At 35.8% G+C, this 18,024-nt stretch overlaps 4 protein-coding genes across 9 annotated transcripts in view; 2 read left to right on the forward strand and 2 right to left on the reverse strand.

Annotated features, from left to right (window-relative positions):
* The window catches only part of LOC137491106 (uncharacterized), a 1,257,671-nt gene that overhangs the window by 643,377 nt on the left and 596,270 nt on the right, over nucleotides 1-18,024 (reverse strand). The window lies entirely within an intron of this gene.
* LOC100329723 (uncharacterized) overlaps nucleotides 1-18,024 on the forward strand; it is a 399,138-nt gene that overhangs the window by 217,907 nt on the left and 163,207 nt on the right. Inside the window, exon 1 of one of the 4 annotated variants that reach the window (XM_073948704.1) lies at nucleotides 8,986-9,025. The exons of the other annotated variants lie outside the window; for them this stretch is intronic. The gene's annotated coding sequence lies outside the window, so the exon portion shown is untranslated. Of the gene's footprint in view, nucleotides 1-8,985; nucleotides 9,026-18,024 lie in introns of those variants that run through there. 4 annotated transcript variants of the gene reach the window in all.
* Nucleotides 1-18,024, reverse strand: part of LOC137491131 (uncharacterized) — a 246,822-nt gene that overhangs the window by 7,472 nt on the left and 221,326 nt on the right. Inside the window, exon 1 of one of the 2 annotated variants that reach the window (XM_068220192.2) lies at nucleotides 2,350-2,494. The exons of the other annotated variant lie outside the window; for it this stretch is intronic. The gene's annotated coding sequence lies outside the window, so the exon portion shown is untranslated. Of the gene's footprint in view, nucleotides 1-2,349; nucleotides 2,495-18,024 lie in introns of those variants that run through there. 2 annotated transcript variants of the gene reach the window in all.
* The window catches only part of LOC100331072 (NACHT, LRR and PYD domains-containing protein 3-like), a 57,517-nt gene continuing 48,478 nt past the window's right edge, over nucleotides 8,986-18,024 (forward strand). Inside the window, exons 1-3 of one of the 2 annotated variants that reach the window (XM_073948276.1) lie at nucleotides 8,986-9,025; nucleotides 9,343-9,487; nucleotides 15,479-15,612. The gene's annotated coding sequence lies outside the window, so the exon portion shown is untranslated. Of the gene's footprint in view, nucleotides 9,026-9,342; nucleotides 9,488-15,478; nucleotides 15,617-18,024 lie in introns of those variants that run through there. The other variant, XM_073948278.1, reaches the window with a different exon arrangement.

The raw sequence follows: 18,024 nt of genomic DNA on the forward strand, positions 1-18,024 counted from the left end.
ATGATCAGCGGATGATTAAACAACTCTACAAACATCATCACCAGCTACACTTATTACTTAATACATGTATTTTTGTATAACATCTACTAAAGTTTTACGTCACCATCATGGAGAACAGAGTTTGCTTTAGTTGGGCTCTTAGCCCTGTCATTTTTAACATTATATATCTTGGCTGCTGCAATTGTTGAGAACTTTGTTTGAAAAGCTCCTTTGTTGTGGCAAGTCAGCCAAAAACCTAAATAAGATCTGGTGATGTTCATGTTGCTATTAAATGGCAGAGTCTGTTCTCATTTAGTATAATAAAATTTACTGCTCCTATTCAATGTTAAATCTATTGTTTAACATTATATGTATATATATATATGGCAATGATTTCTGGAAGTTTTTAAGAATATCTTGGACAACAACACTGCTCTATGGTGTAAACTGCACTCAAAGAGACATCAATAATCAGCGTATGAACCTCAATAATGGTGACAACCAACAAAATTAACAGTTTAACTCACAAACAGGCAACTGAAAGTCTAAACATAAACAACAGCAGAATCAAACACAAATAAAGAAAACTGTTAGACCATTATTCAACATTTATTTATACCGCAATGCATGCTGGGATATTTGTACAGTGCCACTCCCAGCATGCATTGCAGCATGAAACATTTGAGATGTTACCATTGTTGAGATACAAGGTCAGATTCATGAGGTCTGAGTGTGTAGTTGTCATAACTGAACTGTTTACGTATGTTATTTCTCAACTGTTAAGTAATTACGGAGGTATCTTTTCTGTTTCCACTTCTCATTAATTAAATTAATACCTGCAACTAAGCATAAAATCTATTGCATGAGGCTCTTCTTCCAGATTTATAACAAAACATTTATCAGAACTAATTTCAGACAAATAGATTTCTATATTTATTGACTTCCCAACTTTATTGCTATAGTTCAAACATTTTGTAAACTCCGTATTACAGCAATTGGAAAGTCTTATTAAACAAGTTTCAGGGTGAAGAGCCCAACTAAATCAGCCCCTCACTCCATTACGGTGACACAAAAAACACCTTAATTTCTGTTGGATCTCAATGAGAATTGTATGGCAGTCAAATCAGTCAGTAATAAGTGTGTGTCTGCTGTTGTTTGTGGAGTTGTTTAATGATCCTCTGCTGAGACTGAAGCTGTTTTATTTTATTTGAGTTTATTTAATGTTGTAACTCAAGTCACTGTTTGTGTTTCTTGTTTATTTTCTTCAGTAATTGTGATTATTAACAGCAGGTGTTCATCAGTGTCTGAATTCACTCATTAGTGTTCATTAAAACTGTCAGGTGAACTATATTAGTTAACTAGTGTATGAAATAGTGAACAAGGACACAAAGCGTGATTTCAAACACAGACTTCAAAACATCGAATCTGAACTCTGTTAGCTCACAGTTTTCTGCAGTTGGTTACTTTCTCGAAAACAAAAATGTTACCCAGAAAGCACTGTTTTTAACAGAATATTACTGTTTTAGTGAAAAAACATTATTTTACTGTAGAATCTGACCGTTTTTTAACAGCAATTTTTTACAGTGTAGTCATGACTTATTGATACATTTCTCACACCTTTTCTTTTCGATTTTACCTCATAACATTCTGGCTTTTCTATGAATTGTCACACTCTATTGGTGCATGTAAATATGCTGCTTTTACATCCATGTCATGAACAATCAGATTTTCTTTGCATTAACACTCTTACACTAGTCATGTTAGCAGTTGGAGACAAGACTTATCATTGTTCTCTTTGGCAACATACATTGTTTTTGCAAAAACCCATTTACCCACTAGACCTTTGCCTTCAGGTAGGTTGGTGAGAGCAAAAGTTGCATTCTTTTAACAGTTGCATTTCTTCTTCCATAGCTTTAACCTATTCACTTGCATTTACTGATGTAACCACGTCTTTGTATCTTTGTGGTACATTACAAACAAGTCAATAACAATAATCTATGTTGATCACATCACCTTCAAAACCACAAGCATAATCGCTTAAATAAGCTCGCAGGATTCTGACTTCTGGTTTATCTTCCACCGGTTTGTCTAAAATGAGCTCTTCTTTGGCACTTTGTGGGCTCAACTTTGGGTCTAATTTCACAGACACTCCAGGACTTCCTGATCTCAAAATCCTCCTCTACAACTGGAATCTTTGATTCAAAATTTTTATCAGATACAAACTGAACAAGTCTGTGTTTCTGTACTTTTTTCATGTATGCTGGACTAAATACAACGTTGAACAGTGCATCCACGCATGTATAGATTTGACATTTTATAATGTTAGCATTCAGATATTATTTGAATGTAAATTCAGCATGTGCAACTTACGTTTCCAGTCCTCAATGAAGAAGTGGGATGAAAAAATGGCCTCAGTGGGCTTTTCTTTGTAGGTATTTGGTAATAATCGCAATGTAGAAGTCAACAATCGTAGTTTGTCCTCAAAAGTTGTTCTCTTTTAGCTAAATAAGCTAATGAAGCCTCTGTTAGGAACCTGGAATATATACAACCCTGCTGAGCTACTGGATCTGGAATGTGATTGGATAAGACTCAATTGGCCCCCATTAATGCTGGCATAAAGATGCAAATGAGCAGTGGAGAGCAGTGAATACTCAAGACACATTACAGTGGGGGATGGGAAGTTCAGCGGCTTTACATTCCAGTTTTAAAGAGAAATAATGATGTATTGGGAAAATAAGTTGAATTTAGCCATCATCATTTGTTTTGTTGCTGTTGTTTTATAGGACTATTGACTATTGAAGCTTATTTTTTAGTTTGGCTGCTGCATTTTGTAGTTAATGTTGATACACTTATGTTGAGGTACTTTGATATGAAGCACATTTCAATTATTTTTTTTCCCAAGCCTGGTTAAAAGGTAATGCAACAGTTGTGTGTTGTTTTTGTAGAAGCTTCTCAGAGTTGCTTGGTTGAAGTCTTTGTGTACTTGGTGAAGACTCAAACCACACTGATGTCTCAATACACACAACTACATTCACTTATATAATAGTTATGTGAGTCTTATACTATTATACTGTGATATATTATCATTCGTTAAAAGAAACAATTTCTGAACTTCACATTGAGGTTTTATTTTTGTAAAGGTCAGTCAATACATTGACATGAGCTAATATTAGCAATGTTTTAGTTATTTATTTATCACTGAACTTGTTCTTTATGTGAGTTTAGAGTCCTTTATTTCTCTTAAAGCACATGCAGCTCATTACTGGTTTCTGTAAGACTGTCAACACACTCTTAACAGATCAATTATTTCTTCCAAAAGTCTCTATAGATTGTAACAATTAAAATGTAACTTGTTTCTGTGCCAATTTTGTTTTCTTTTCTTCGTTTTTAGGTTGAAAAGAACATGTGTGAGCAGCTTAGCTCTCTCGAAAGCCTCTTATTCACCTGGTATGTAACAAAGATGTTTTTCGCTCTAATTATTCCTTGTGTTTGTGCATACATATGCATAGACATTCACAAAAGCATATATAAGATACTCTGTGACAAAACTTTTTCGTTTTAACACAGTAAAGCGATCACATACTGTCCATTTTTTATCTATCATGCATCTAAATATTTATAATCACAAAATAATTATATAACAAGTTAATTTATCGTATAGGCAGTGTATACAGAGTAATTCAATGACAAGAGTTCACTTTCATATCTACACAATGCAGAACTTTTAATGTGATTAACCTGCTCCACCTACACCAGGGGTCGGCAACCCAAAATGTTGAAAGAGCCATACTGGACCAAAAAAAACAAAAACAAATATGTCTGGAGCCGCAAAAAATTAAAAGCCTTATATAAGCCTTATAATGAAGGCAACACATGCTGTATGTATTTATATTAGCTATATTAGCCTACTATAAAAATGATTTAGTTGGCTACAAATACATACTGAGCCTTCATGATTAAATGTTTTTTTTCCCTGCAGTGCATCCTGTAGAGAATGACGCACCACGTGACTACTCTGTTGTACGATGCCGTCTCAAGTTTAACTTAATTACAATATTAATGCATTATGTTTAATGTTCGAGTTTAACTTCATTACAATATCAATGAATTATGTTTAATGTTCAAGTTTAACTTCATTACAATATTAATGCATCATATTTTGCTTTGATGAAATTAAAGAAATGCAGTAAATAAATCAGATTTTTGATGTTTTTTTTATTTTGAGAATTCCAAAAAACAACATCAAAATGAACGTGCATAACGTGCCCCTTACAGGGAATGTGCTCAACAAGGAAGGGTCAATCTCCAGGGGTGTGTGACAAGGAAAGACAGTCTCGTTTTTTCCTTTCGGCGCTCGCAAAATCTGCTCCCAAATGCAGTTTGCATATCAACGATCGCACCTTGTAATCAATCACCGTTGAGTGAGTGATCGTGATGGGCTTCTTTGAATTCTCTAAGGGAGGGAAAATGAGAGAGCGTGCCCCGCTGTACATCTTTGGCAAAGACAGCTTACGCTCCATGGCGCATCACACAGCCGCCGGATTGTTTACAACAGCCACCTGCCTATTCCGTGTGTCGCAGGCTATGACGCAAATCTTCGTTGACAGAAATGTTGAAAATAAATATTCTACACACTTTTACAGCATTAGAAAACGTTAGGATTGTTTGTCCTCCTATAGAAACCATATTAAAACAAAAATATATTTACCTCCCCCATCTTTTTCCGTTTTCAAACATTTTTTGAAAAAGCTCCAGGGAGCCACTGGGGCAGCGCTAAAGAGCCGCATGCGGCTCTAGAGCCGCGGGTTGCCGACCCCTGACCTACACCAACTACAGCATTTCTCAGACTTCTGTTTCACTATGGTGTAATTACAGTGGTGAACATCACATAAAACAACAACTGCACTCACTCCTGTAACTTGTTTGCAACAATGAATTTTAAATATCTGTGTCACATATTCATTTAAATAAATGGCTCATCATCATGTGCATTCATCTTTATTAATAGCTGCCTAATAGGCCAGACCATTAACTGAATAGGATCGTTTTACATATATGAAACCTGTTAACAGGTATAGCTGTTCATGCCAATATCAACTTGATAGCCTAAAGCAAATTATATGAACAGGATCTGCCTTACATCTCTTAAGACAAATAATCAAAGGTGTCTATAACAATACATGCTTGATTGCCCAGATCATTACAATCGCTTTATCTGATTGGTGCCTTTTCACACATTTAAATATAACAACCATTTGTAAGCATAAATCTTCCCCAATATCAGTTTAATACCTCAAATAATTATACATGAAGGCATCACAGTGGTGCAGTGGGTAGCTGGTTCGAGCCTCAGATGGATCAGTTGGCTTTTCTGTGTGGAGTTTGCATGTTCTCCCCGTGTTCGCATAAGTTTCTTCCGGATTCTCAGGTTTCCCCAAAGTCCATAGACATGCGGTGTGTGTGAATGAGTATGTATGCATGCTTCCCAGTAACGGGTTGCAGCTGGAAGGGCATCTGCTGTGTAAAGTATGTGCTGGATAAGTTAGCGGTTCATTCCACTATGGTGATAATTATTACTATGGTAATAAAGGGACTGAGCCGTAAATGAATGGATATATGAGTAATATCATCCTACGAGTATCAGTGCTATCAGTTTTTGTATTTCTATTTGTTGTAATGACCTGTTGTTATTGCAATGAAAAAAATTAAATAAAAATAAATAAATAAATAAATAAATGTGGCTGTATAATAGCAGTGGTGGAATGCGTGTGCTATAGTGTACACTAGGCACTCGAGAATGATTGTCCCTCTACCTGTTGTTTCAATCTCCTGAGAACTCTGCTCATCTTCAGAACGCAAATGAAGACACTTTAAAAGAAATCAGAGAGCTCCTTCATCAGTCATAGACAGCAAGAGATCTGAGATGCTCAAAGTCCAGAAAAGGAACCAAAAACGATGTCAAAACACACTGTAAAAAATTGCTGTTAAAAAACGGTCAGATTCTACGGTAAAATAATGTTTTTTCACTAAAACAGTAATATTCTGTTGAAAACAGTGCTTTCTGGGTAACATTTTTTTTTCGAGAAAGTAACCAACTGCAGAAAACTGTGAGCTAACAGAGTTCAGATTCGATGTTTTGAAGTCTGTGTTTGAAATCACACTTTGTGCGCTTGTTCACTATTTCATACACTAGTTAACTAATATAGTTCACCTGACAGTTTTAATGAACACTAATGAGTGAATTCAGACACTGATGAACACCTGCTGTTAATAATTACAATTACTGAAGAAAATAAACAAGAAACACAAACAGTGACTTGAGTTACAACATTAAATAAAATCAAATAAAATAAAACAGCTTCAGTCTCAGCAGAGGATCATTAAACAACTCCACAAACAACAGCAGACACACACTTATTACTGACTGATTTGACTTCCATACTATTCTCATTGAGATCCAACAGAAATTAAGGTGTTTTTTGTGTCACCGTAATGGAGTGAGGGGCTGGTTTAGTTGGGCTCTTCACCCTTGAACTTATTAATTCAGACTCTCCAATTACTATAATAAAGAGTTAACAAAATGCTTGTACTATAGCAATCAAGTTGGAAAGTCACTAAATAGAGAAATCTATTTGTCTGAAATTAGTTCTGATAAATGTTTTGGTATATATCTGGAAGAAGGGTCTCATGCAATAGATTTTATGCTTAGTTGCAGGTATTAATTTAATTAATGAGAAGTGGAAACAGAAAAGATGGCTCCGTAATTACTTAACAGTTAAGAAATAACATACAAAAACAGTTCAGTTATGACAACTACACACTCAGACCTCATGAATCTGACCTTGTATCTCAACAATGGTAACATCTCAAATGTTTCATGCTGCAATGCATGCTGGGAGTGGCACGGTACAAATATCCCAGCATGCACTGCGGTATAAATAAATGTTGTATAATGGTCTTACAGTTTTCTTTATTTGTGTTTGATTCTGCTTTTGTTTATGTTTAGACTTTCAGTTGCCTGTTTGTGAGTTAAACTTTTAATTTTGTTAGTTGTCACCATTATTGAGGTTCATACGCTGATTATTGATGTCTCTTTGAGTGCGATTTACACCATAGAGCAGTGTTATTGTCCAAGATATTTTTAAAAACTTCCAGAAATCATTGCCATATATAGACATATAATGTAAAACAATAGATTTAACATTGAATAGGAGCAGTAAATTTTATTATACTAAATGAGAACAGACTCTGCCATTTAATAGCAACATGAACATCACCAGAACTTATTTAGGTTTTTGGCTGGCTTGCCACAACAAAGGAGCTTTTTAAACAAAGTTCTCAACAATAGCAGCAGTCAAGATATATAAATGTTAAATATGACAGGGCTAAGAGCCCAACTAAAGCAAACTCTGTTCTCCATGATGGTGACGTAAAACTTTCACTTTTTCTCAAGAAGAACTTTAGTAGATGTTATACAAAAATACATGTATTAAGTAATAAGTGTAGCTGGTGATGATGTTTGTAGAGTTGTTTAATCATCCGCTGATCATTTAAATGATTTAATCATTTGTTGTTCTTCAGGTTATTTCATTATAAAGCTGTGACTAAAGTTTTGTATGTTCTGTTCTTGTTTTTTCCCTTCAGTATTTCTTCATTTGTTCATTGTTAATCCTCAATCATCATTTAATTAGTCAGTTAATTAATGAATTTACTTCAGCTTTGCTCCATGTTTCTTGAACACTCAGTAGTGTGGACACTTCAATTAAAACTGAAGTATATGCTCTGGGGTTTAAAGGGTTAAAGGTGTGAGAGGTAATATACTGTTAATTTACACTACGGAAGTAGACTGTAAAAAAACAGTAGATTGCTGGCAACCACAGCTGCCAGTAGATTACTGTTAAATCAAGGAAAAAACAGTATTTTACTGTAAAACCTGAAGCTAATTTCTTCTGTCTGTCACCGTTGTGGAGGAGAGTAGAGCCAGTGTATGAGTTAAAGATGAACAATGAACTGCTGATGTTATTCTGCATGTTTCTCTATTTAAAGATAGCGGCTGTTTAGTTGCTGATGCAGTCAGAATCTCTCTGTTGTGAAAAATAAGACATTAGAGTTAAACCGAACTTTTCTAATTAACTAAAATAAGTTATCATTATAAGTATACTTCTAAGCATGTATAGCACATTACTTCATAAACTCATTCAGCAGTTTACCAAGTTGAGGCAGTTGCTTTCAGTGAGCAAAATGAGTTCACTTGAGTATTGTGTAAATCAATGTAGTCCATGTATTTATACAGCAACATACTGTAAAATAACAGTACATTGCTGGCAACTGCAGCTGCCAGTATTTTACTGTTTTTTAACGGGACAATTTTTAACAGTGCACGTGACTTTTGTGGTTCAATTGTAATCGAGCTCCAAGAACATTTTGTGTGCAAGAAAATGTGGAAAAAAGCAGCCATGTTCAAAGTAGGAACTGTTGAACCATATAGTGTTTTTTTTGTAGTTTTTTGCCCATGTATTCTCTTTATTTGCATTCAGCAGCAGAAACTCAAACAGATTTGGAACTAGAAGATGAGTAAATGACAGAATTGTATTTTTTTTGTGAACTACACCTTTAATGCTTCTGTAAGTAAAGGTAAATTAAATTTTACTGAAGATATTGCTAAAGAATGGCAGGAAACATGGAACACAGATAATAAGTGACGACAATTCATGTGGAAAAAAAGAAACCCTATATAGGCCTATAAAGTTGTAGAAATAGAAAAGAAGAGGTCATAATTATGAGGATGAGATTTGTACTCAGATATTAAGAAGTAATGTTGTTGTAGACATACAAGTCATCATAAAGTGGATTAAAAAGTTAAGAAAATGTTTGGATTAAAGGTTTGTGTGAGAGAGAGAGCAGATATTGTGTAAAGTGAAAACCATGGGAGTAATGTATCAATAGGAAAGTGTCAAAAAAGCTTTAAAAAAAGACTTTTATTTTGGCGTGGCGCATGACGTCATCAGGCAGCGCCGCTTCACCGCTGTGATTCAACCGGTCAAAGGTTTGTTTGAAAACGTTTACACAGATATAAACCGATTTAAAGTTAAAGTTCTAAAGTTTTAAGTTTTTTATATGGTGCTAAATTATATTCCTGCTTTTGGAAATATTATTTTAACCCTTTATACAACGTAGTACTATTTTATTCTGAGTAACTGATGGCTATTGTTTGAATAAAGTAACAGGAAAGTGTGTAATAAGTGTTTTAAAGAAACATTTTACCTGATTTCTTTTTGTTAATTACTCCCATAAAAAACATTGAAGCAAGTGTTGAAGAGAAGTTATTTTGTTTCTGTTCATTGTTTTGTTCATTTTAAACAGGATAAAGTGTCACAGAGAAAAACTCCTGCTGAAGCGACTGATCTCCACACTGTTATAAAGATGGCGTTTATTAAAGAGGAGAGTGAAGATATGAAGATTGAAGAGACATTCACAGTCAAACAGGAAGATCTGCAGAACCAAACAGGTTGATTTTCATTCTCAAATACCAACTCAGTCATTTGATCCTCATTCAGATATATTTTAATAATAAGAATACTAAATTAAATCCATCTTGCAGCCCCGAGTGTGCTGCCTAGTTCTCCTAAATGCACATAAACACTGATTGAAAAACAGGAATGAGTTTCTTTTGTCACTTTTCTTATTGGTTTTGTCATTCTTTTTATGTATTATTAGTCTCCCATTTTCTCTACCTTCTTAAGGTTATCAGAATCAGAAAGAGCTTTATTGCTTTTCTTTTTCTCCTGCTGTTGGTAAGCGTCCTTGAGCGCTGCCGCTATATACAATAAACAAAAACAGTAAATTAAAAAAAGTTCAACTGAGCTGACGATGTTTGACCTACAGCAGGGGCGGACTGGCCATCTGGCAATTCTGGCAAATGCCAGAAGGGCCGGACCATTTTTTAAATGTGGGCCGGTCAGGTTTTTTTTTTTTTTTTTTTTAATATGTATTGTTTTTACATGCTTTTACAAGCTTTTATCTCTTACAAGATGTGATATTATGATGATATAATAACAATAATAATAATAATTAGAACAATAATAATAATAATAAATGTTGCGCATTTGGTCCAATCGGCGACGGCCGGCTGGTTTCGAGAGGGGCCGACCCAATCTGAGGTTACGCGGCCGTAATCAAAATCTAGCAAGAATGTAAAACAAACAATAAGTGCCACACAAGCTAATTGTCAGAGATGTGCCGTAAAAAGAAAAGGCGGTGCCGAAAAGCTCAGAGAAAGAGCGCAAAAGGGCTCTAAAATCAGACGCTGCCAAATGCATATTACTAAAATATTCTCGAACATTCGGCTGCTGCATCGGAGGACAGTAGCGCGGTAGAGGAGGTAAGAAAACAGAAAATGTACGTCTAAGTCATTATACTAAAACATACCAAGTAAATGTCTCGCCATTCACGCTACTTCTGACAGTTTGTGACAGTGCATTAAACACAGTGACTACATTGTGTTTAACAGTTGTCAGCTTAGTGTAGAACTCCCCCACATTTTAATAGGTCATTATCAGCAGATAAAGTGATTTCTGGTATACAGACTGCTGTATGCTACTAGGAATATATTCTAACATGCAAAAGAACCTAAAGCTATAGCCACAGTACTGTATGCATTTGTTGTGAACTCTGAATACATAGCTAGACTTTAAACTAATACATTAAATACATGCATAGGTTACAGTACATAATCATCTCATTGTCAGGGAAAATGAGATTAAATCTATCCAGAATTATTTTGACTCTTTATTCTTTCCACAAAGTTTCCAACAAGTACTGAGTATGCAAGTGCTAGCAATCACTTTGGGTATCCTTGTGGGTTGGTGTGGTCTACAACAAATTAAAATAAACAAATTAAGGAATCAGAAAAAATAATAATACAAATAAAGATCCTAAAACACTTCCATGTACAATCAACAAGGGGTATGAGATCCCTGGTTGCTAGACACACTTCAAAATAGAAGCTCATGTGAGCCATTTTAACACTGTGGCTCTATTTAAAAATAAATTAACCCTATGATAGGAGCCTGTGAATGTGTATCACACACAGACACACACACACACACACACACACACACACAAATGGAGATGCAGCACTAGCAACACTTCAGCATGATTTCACAAATAACTATATATCATGAAGGATTAAAAATGTACAAATCTGCTGGTACACACAAATATTGCTGCTTTTTTCAGTTCTGCTTTATATTCTATTCATTTCGGTGCTACTGTTATTACTTAATTGTATTAATTTGTATACAGGGTTTCCGCAGGGTCTTAAAAAGTCTTAAATTAAAAAAAAAATATATATATTAGGCCTTAAAAAGTTCACTGAAATATTGTGTTGTATGTCTTAAATCATTTTAAACTGTTCTTAATTTCCCTCTATCCAAGTAAAGCTACCCAATCTGGCCAAATCATTTTTTTTATTGCAAAGAGATTCAGTTTATAACAGCTGTTACATTATTTTCAGCAAATTCTCCAAATTAAATTCCCTAATCATGGAAGGAAAAATAAAGCAACACATCCCTTTACATTATCTTCAATTAATACAAAAACTATTTACTAAAGTTACCAGACCATTAGAAAAAATCCTTTGTGTTTAGCCCTGTATAAGTCTAAAATTGTATTTATAATGGTCTTAAAAGGGTCTTGAAATGTTTTAAATTTGATTTGAATAAACCTGCAGAAACCCTGGTATTCAAATGTTCAGAGCAGTCAGTAAGAAAACATTTTGCTGCAATCTTTACATCCTATACTGTGTTTATTAACTAGGGTGTTGCCAATACCAGTGCTGTGAGAAAGGATGCTACGGTAGGCCTAGCAGAGACAGGGAGGAGTGTGGTAGAGGTAGAAAAAAAAAACATTACACACTGTACTTTGGGTTTGTAGTTAACTTTACAGTAGAGGTGAACACATGACAAAAAATGTAGTTAAGTCTACATAGTTACATTTGAACTTAACTGTAGAATAGGCCATAATTGTTAATATTTATTCTTTAGGTCACCTGTAATTGTTTCATAAGCACATATTTATTAAAAACTAGAATGAGTCAAGCCTAGCAAAAGCAGTGATTCAAATACAGTGACTGCAGATACCAGCAAAAAGCATGGACACAATAAGAGTCAGGCAAGAGTGAGGAACAAGTATAATCTCAGACAGACATACAGGCATATTAAAATTGCAGAGTTACAGAGTTAAAATGGATGAGAAGATGTAGAATCAGACAATGTGTTTACTGTCAACATAGAAACAAGGAGAAGCCAACATAGTCTATGGACCGTGGCAATAAAGAACAACACTTTAGAGAATGACAAGTATAGTTATTTGTGAATAAAAGTATGCTGAATGTAGTGCTGCATGTCCATTTGTGTGTAAAGGTGTGTGTGTGTGATACACATTCACAGGTTACTCCTATCATAAATAGCAGACAAATGGTAAAAAGACAGCACACGGACATTAAATTATTTTAATTTAGTTTTACTGTATGTATGAATTTGTTATAAACGGGTTGTTTTTCTTCCAGTCACATACATTAAATGTTTAAATATCTATTACGTATATGGTACTGCTTATATTATTTCACTATCTGTACACCAATATAAGTAGTAAATGTGCGTGTCTGTCGGTGGGGCTGTGTCGGTGTGGTCATGTGGGCTGGTCCGGCTACAGTGCCAGGGCTGAATTTTTGTCACAGTCCGCCCCTGGGTGGAACAATGCTAGCGTAATAGGGTTGAGTTTATATTGATGGATGTAACTTTGTAGCCTGTTTTTTATATTTAAAAAAATCTTATTATTTATTTTATTTTTATTTATCACCAGAAATGTAGACACTTTGTGTATTTTATTAATTTGTTTCTACATGCAATTTCAGAGAAGTGCCTCGGGGACATGACAGATAGCTTTGGTTTGTGACAGAAATGTTGAAAGTTCTCCCAGTTCTTCTTCTTTCCCACCACACATTTATGCATGTGTAAATAATGCTCCACAGTTCCACAATCATTCCTCTGACTGTTAAATCACATGTGAATCTCTTATAGCCTCATTCACTTACTGCTTCAAGAAATCCAAGAGGCGAGGGCTGGGATAAATGCAGTGTTTACTTTCCATCCACTAACATGGCCAGCAGGCCTCACTGATCTGGGCTACATCACTGTGTAAATGTTTTCTGCGTTGGGTTGAATTTATTTGAACCCATTCAGAAACACATGGAGTCAGATGTGCTTCAGGCATTAGTGATGAGCCAGTCTAGATCAAACACAATGACTGGTAGAATGGTAGAAGACTGAGTACATGACTTACTTCTGTCCTCACAGATAAAACTGAACAGAATGCCACAAACTTTAAGCAGGACTTCCAGGACTGAGAGAAATAAGCAACTATTAACTGAAGTGAAAGCACAAGCAGCCGGCACTTCTGCTGACATACAGTACATGAAGGGCTCTGTCCGTGAGTGCAATAGCCTTGACCCCCAGTTCTGTGTTCTGCTCAGTTACCTTCAGCTCTTCTGTGACTTTTCTTGACGACTCGGCATCATTCTACACTTTTTGTACAAGCAAGCTTCCCCTGAAAGAAGATTTTATTAGTTTTTCTTTAAGGCCTTGGTGCTTTCTGTCCAGCCAATATGTGTCCAGATGCAGTTTAATGTGCATGTCGATTGAACTCCTTCAGCATGAACCCATCAAAATAAGCAGAGTCAGTGTGCTCTTCCTTCTGAAACATTACTCCATGCTCTTTAAGTTTAATGTATTTATAATGTATTTATTTTATGAAAATGTTATTTATGAAAGTGTTTTTACCTTTTCTGTTAGATTAATACGATGAGCTTTAAACACTGACAGTTCTGAGCTTTATAATGGCAACAAACTGCAACCAACAGTTCTGGTTCAGGGTTTAGTGGCGGCTTTCTGAAGTGGAGCGAGGAAAATGTCCAGAACACATCAGCTGACACCCAATTTCAATTCAGTTTAGAAATTCAAGAAATGTGCAGTCGACTCAGAGATCTAATGAAACTGGAATATATTTTTATTATTCATTCATTCATTTTCTGTTCGGCTTAGTCCCTTTATTAATCTGGGGTCGCCACAGCGGAATGAACCGCCAACTTATCCAGCACATTTTTACGCACTCATAAACTATGGAAAATTTAGCCTACCCAATTCACCTGTACTGCACACTGTGTGGGTAACCAGAGCACCCAGAGGAAACCCATGCAAACTTAGGGAGAACACACAGAAACGCCAACTGACCCAGCTGAGGCTCGAATCAGCGAGCTTCTTGCTGTTAGGCGACAACACTACCTACTGCACCACTGCGTCACCTTATCAGAAATCTTATAAGCAATCATGTAAATATATTAAATGTAACCTCCTTTACTTTTATTTTGCCATCCCAGCGCTCACCCTGGGGCTGATGTGTTCAGACTCAGCATCAGTTGAACATCTTTAATCAGCCGCAGGTTATCTAGAGGAGCTTTAACACATGAGCTGTTCACACTTCTGTATGGTCTATATCAGAAAGAGGGACGGTCGAGTTCTGCTGGAGACCTGCACATAGAGGAACACATGGACATCAGACTGCTGATCAATCTGCACAGGAGACGCTGAAGAGGAGGAAGACAGATGATGGAGGAAAAGCTGAAATAAATCTATTATCAAGGGAAATATTAAGACAGAATGATGAGGATTTTAGGATGAAGATAAGAAGAGACGACATTTATATAACATTAAAATATTAGTGGAGACAAATAAACGTGTGTGTGAGAAACAGAGAGGAGGAAGTGATGTGAACTAGACTGAGGTGAGGACACACTCGACTAAACTCAACACTGACATTAATGGAGTTCAGGAACAGGATTAATGTGGAGACTGTAGAGTTTTAGAGAACATGTTCGATTTGATGGAGGACATATGCAAGAGAACAGTAAAGTGGCTGCAATGCAGTACTGGGAAACACCCTCACAGTCTCACATTTACACACAGATCAGGGTAAATTAAGTGAAGCTGAAGTCAAAACTATAATAAAGATACAGACAGAGAGTATGAGGCAGGAATACTGGGGTATAAATGACTCAGGAAGACATCTGTATACAATCCAATGGTGTATCTGTGAAGGAAGAGAAATGGGGAATAATCAGAGTGAGGAAATGGTCATAAACCATTATGCACACACATGACTTATACTCACATTGTAATCAGTGTAAAACATGTGCAGCATGTAATAATGTCAAGATTATCAATACAAAAGACAAATATTAAGAGAAGTATTTATTAGATATAATCCTACATTTACTCTGGATTATATACTAGAGTCAACATATGGAAGCTACAATAATTCATGTCTGAAAGAATCTGGTCTGTTAAAAAAAATTACAATTTTAACCGGATTTCTTTGTTTAATCAGCGATTTATTTCTCTTGAATTTATGGTGAGATTTTCCCCGTCTCTCTCCATGTTAGAATCAGCCAGTCCAGCAGGAGGCGGTGAAGCACATTATAGTTTGACAACCGCCAAAATACTGAAGAAGTTGACAAACCGAAAGCGTCAAAGAGCTCACATCGTGTTCCTGGTGCACAAGAACGTCTGTACTTCTGTATGTGAGTTTAACACTTTACATTAAGCTGATTTGTGGAGATGATGAAGGGGTTTATATGTGTATAAGCGTGTTTATAAGCGTGATTTATAGCACTGTCTGCTTCTGAAGATCAAAGCCTTAAACACCGATTAAACAAGTCCAAACACGGTCATTTGAACAATATAATGGGTCATTTGTATCTTTTGAATGTGTTTGTGCTTTTCTATATCAGGTTGACTCGATAATTTCAGCTCATTCAGCACAAAATAAACTTTAAGCAGTCAGGAAATCGAAAGTGAAAGCAGAGCTTCCGTTAACCGGAAGAATGCGGTTGATCCTTAAACTGCATTTAACTGTCCTCATCATTTCTTCCTCAAGCAAATGTGTAAATATTAGATCTATTCAACATTATTGTTAATTGCTTTGGCATATTTATCTGACGTTTTCCTGGCTTGCAGTAGTCGACCAAAAAGCTATTTAGTTTCTTATGACTGTATGTACACTATCCTGCTGAAAAAACCAGCAAAGACCAGCATGATTTTCATGCTGGTCTATGCTGGTCAATGATGGTTTAGCTGGTTTACCAGCTTGGTCTTGCTGGTGATGCTGGTAGACCAGCTTGGTTTTGCTGGTTGACCAGCTTGGTCTTGCTGGTAGACCAGCTTGGTCTTGCTGGTGATGCTGGTGGACCAGATTGGTCTTGCTGGTGATGCTGGTAGACCAGCTTGGTCTTGCTGGTGATGCTGGTAGACCAGCTTGGTCTTGCTGGTGAAGCTGGTAGATAAGCTTGGTCTTGCTGGTAGACCAGCTTCGGCTTGCTGGTCAGGTTAGTCTACCAGCTTGGTCTTGCTGGTCATGCTGGTCTACTAGCTTGGTCTTGCTGGTTATGCTGGTAGACCAGCTTCGGCTTGCTGGTCATGCTTGTCTACCAGCTTAGTATTGCTGGTGATGCTGGTCTATGTTTGGTGGAAAAGCAAGACAAAACTACACTGTTAAAAATTGTCCCGTTAAAAAAACAGTAAAATACTGGCAGCTGCAGTTGCCAGCAATGTACTGTTATTTTACAGTATGTTGCTGTAAAAATACATGGACTACATTGATTTACACAATACTCAAGTGAACTCATTTTGCTCACTGAAAGCAACTGCCTCAACTTGGTCAACTGCTGAATGAGTTTATGAGGTAATGTGCTATATATGCTTAGAAGCATACTTATAATGATAACTTATTTTAGTTAATTAGAAAAGTTCGGTTTAACTCTAATGTCTTATTTTTCACAACAGCACACAAACATGTAAATCTGGAATCACCAGAGAGATTCTGACTGCATCAGCAACTAAACAGCCGCTATCTTTAAATAGAGAAACATGCAGAATAACATCAGCAGTTCATTGTTCATCTTTAACTCATACACTGGCTCTACTCTCCTCCACAACGGTGACAGACAGAAGAAATTAGCTTCAGGTTTTACAGTAAAATACTGTTTTTTCCTTGATTTAACAGTAATCTACTGGCAGCTGTGGTTGCCAGCAATATACTGTTTTTTTACAGTCTACTTCCGTTGTGTAAATTAACAGTATATTACTGTTAAAATACATTTTTACACTGTGTTTTTACCTCTCACACCTTTAACCCTTTAAACCCCAGAGCATATACTTCAGTTTTAATTGAAGTGTCCACACTACTGAGTGTTCAAGAAACATGGAGCAAAGCTGAAGTAAATTCATTAATTAACTGACTAATTAAATGATAATTGAGGATTAACAATGAACAAATGAAGAAATACTGAAGGGAAAAAACAAGAACAGAACATACAAAACTTTAATCACAGCTTTATAATGAAATAACCTAAAGAACAACAAATGATTAAATCATTTAAATGATCAGCGGATGATTAAACAACTCTACAAACATCATCACCAGCTACACTTATTACTTAATACATGTATTTTTGTATAACATCTACTAAAGTTCTTCTTGAGAAAAAGTGAAAGTTTTACGTCACCATCATGGAGAACAGAGTTTGCTTTAGTTGGGCTCTTAGCCCTGTCATATTTAACATTTATAAATCTTGGCTGCTTCAATTGTTAAGAACTTTGTTTAAAAAGCTCCTTTGTTGTGGCAAGCCGGCCAAAAACCCAAATAAGATCTGGTGATGTTCATGTTGCTATTAAATGGCAGAGTCTGTTCTCATTTAGTATAATAAAATTTACTGCTCCTATTCAATGTTAAATCTATTGTTTTACATTATATGTCTATATATGGCAACAATTTCTGGAAGTTTTTAAGAATATCTTGGACAATAACACTGCTCTATGGTGTAAATCGCACTCATAGAGACATCAATAATCAGCATATGAACCTCAATAATGGTGACAACTAACAAAATTAACAGTTTAACTCACAAACAGGCAACTCAAAGTCTAAACA

Source organism: Danio rerio, chromosome 4 (assembly GCF_049306965.1).
Source record: "Danio rerio strain Tuebingen ecotype United States chromosome 4, GRCz12tu, whole genome shotgun sequence".
Lineage (NCBI taxonomy): Eukaryota > Metazoa > Chordata > Actinopteri > Cypriniformes > Danionidae > Danio > Danio rerio.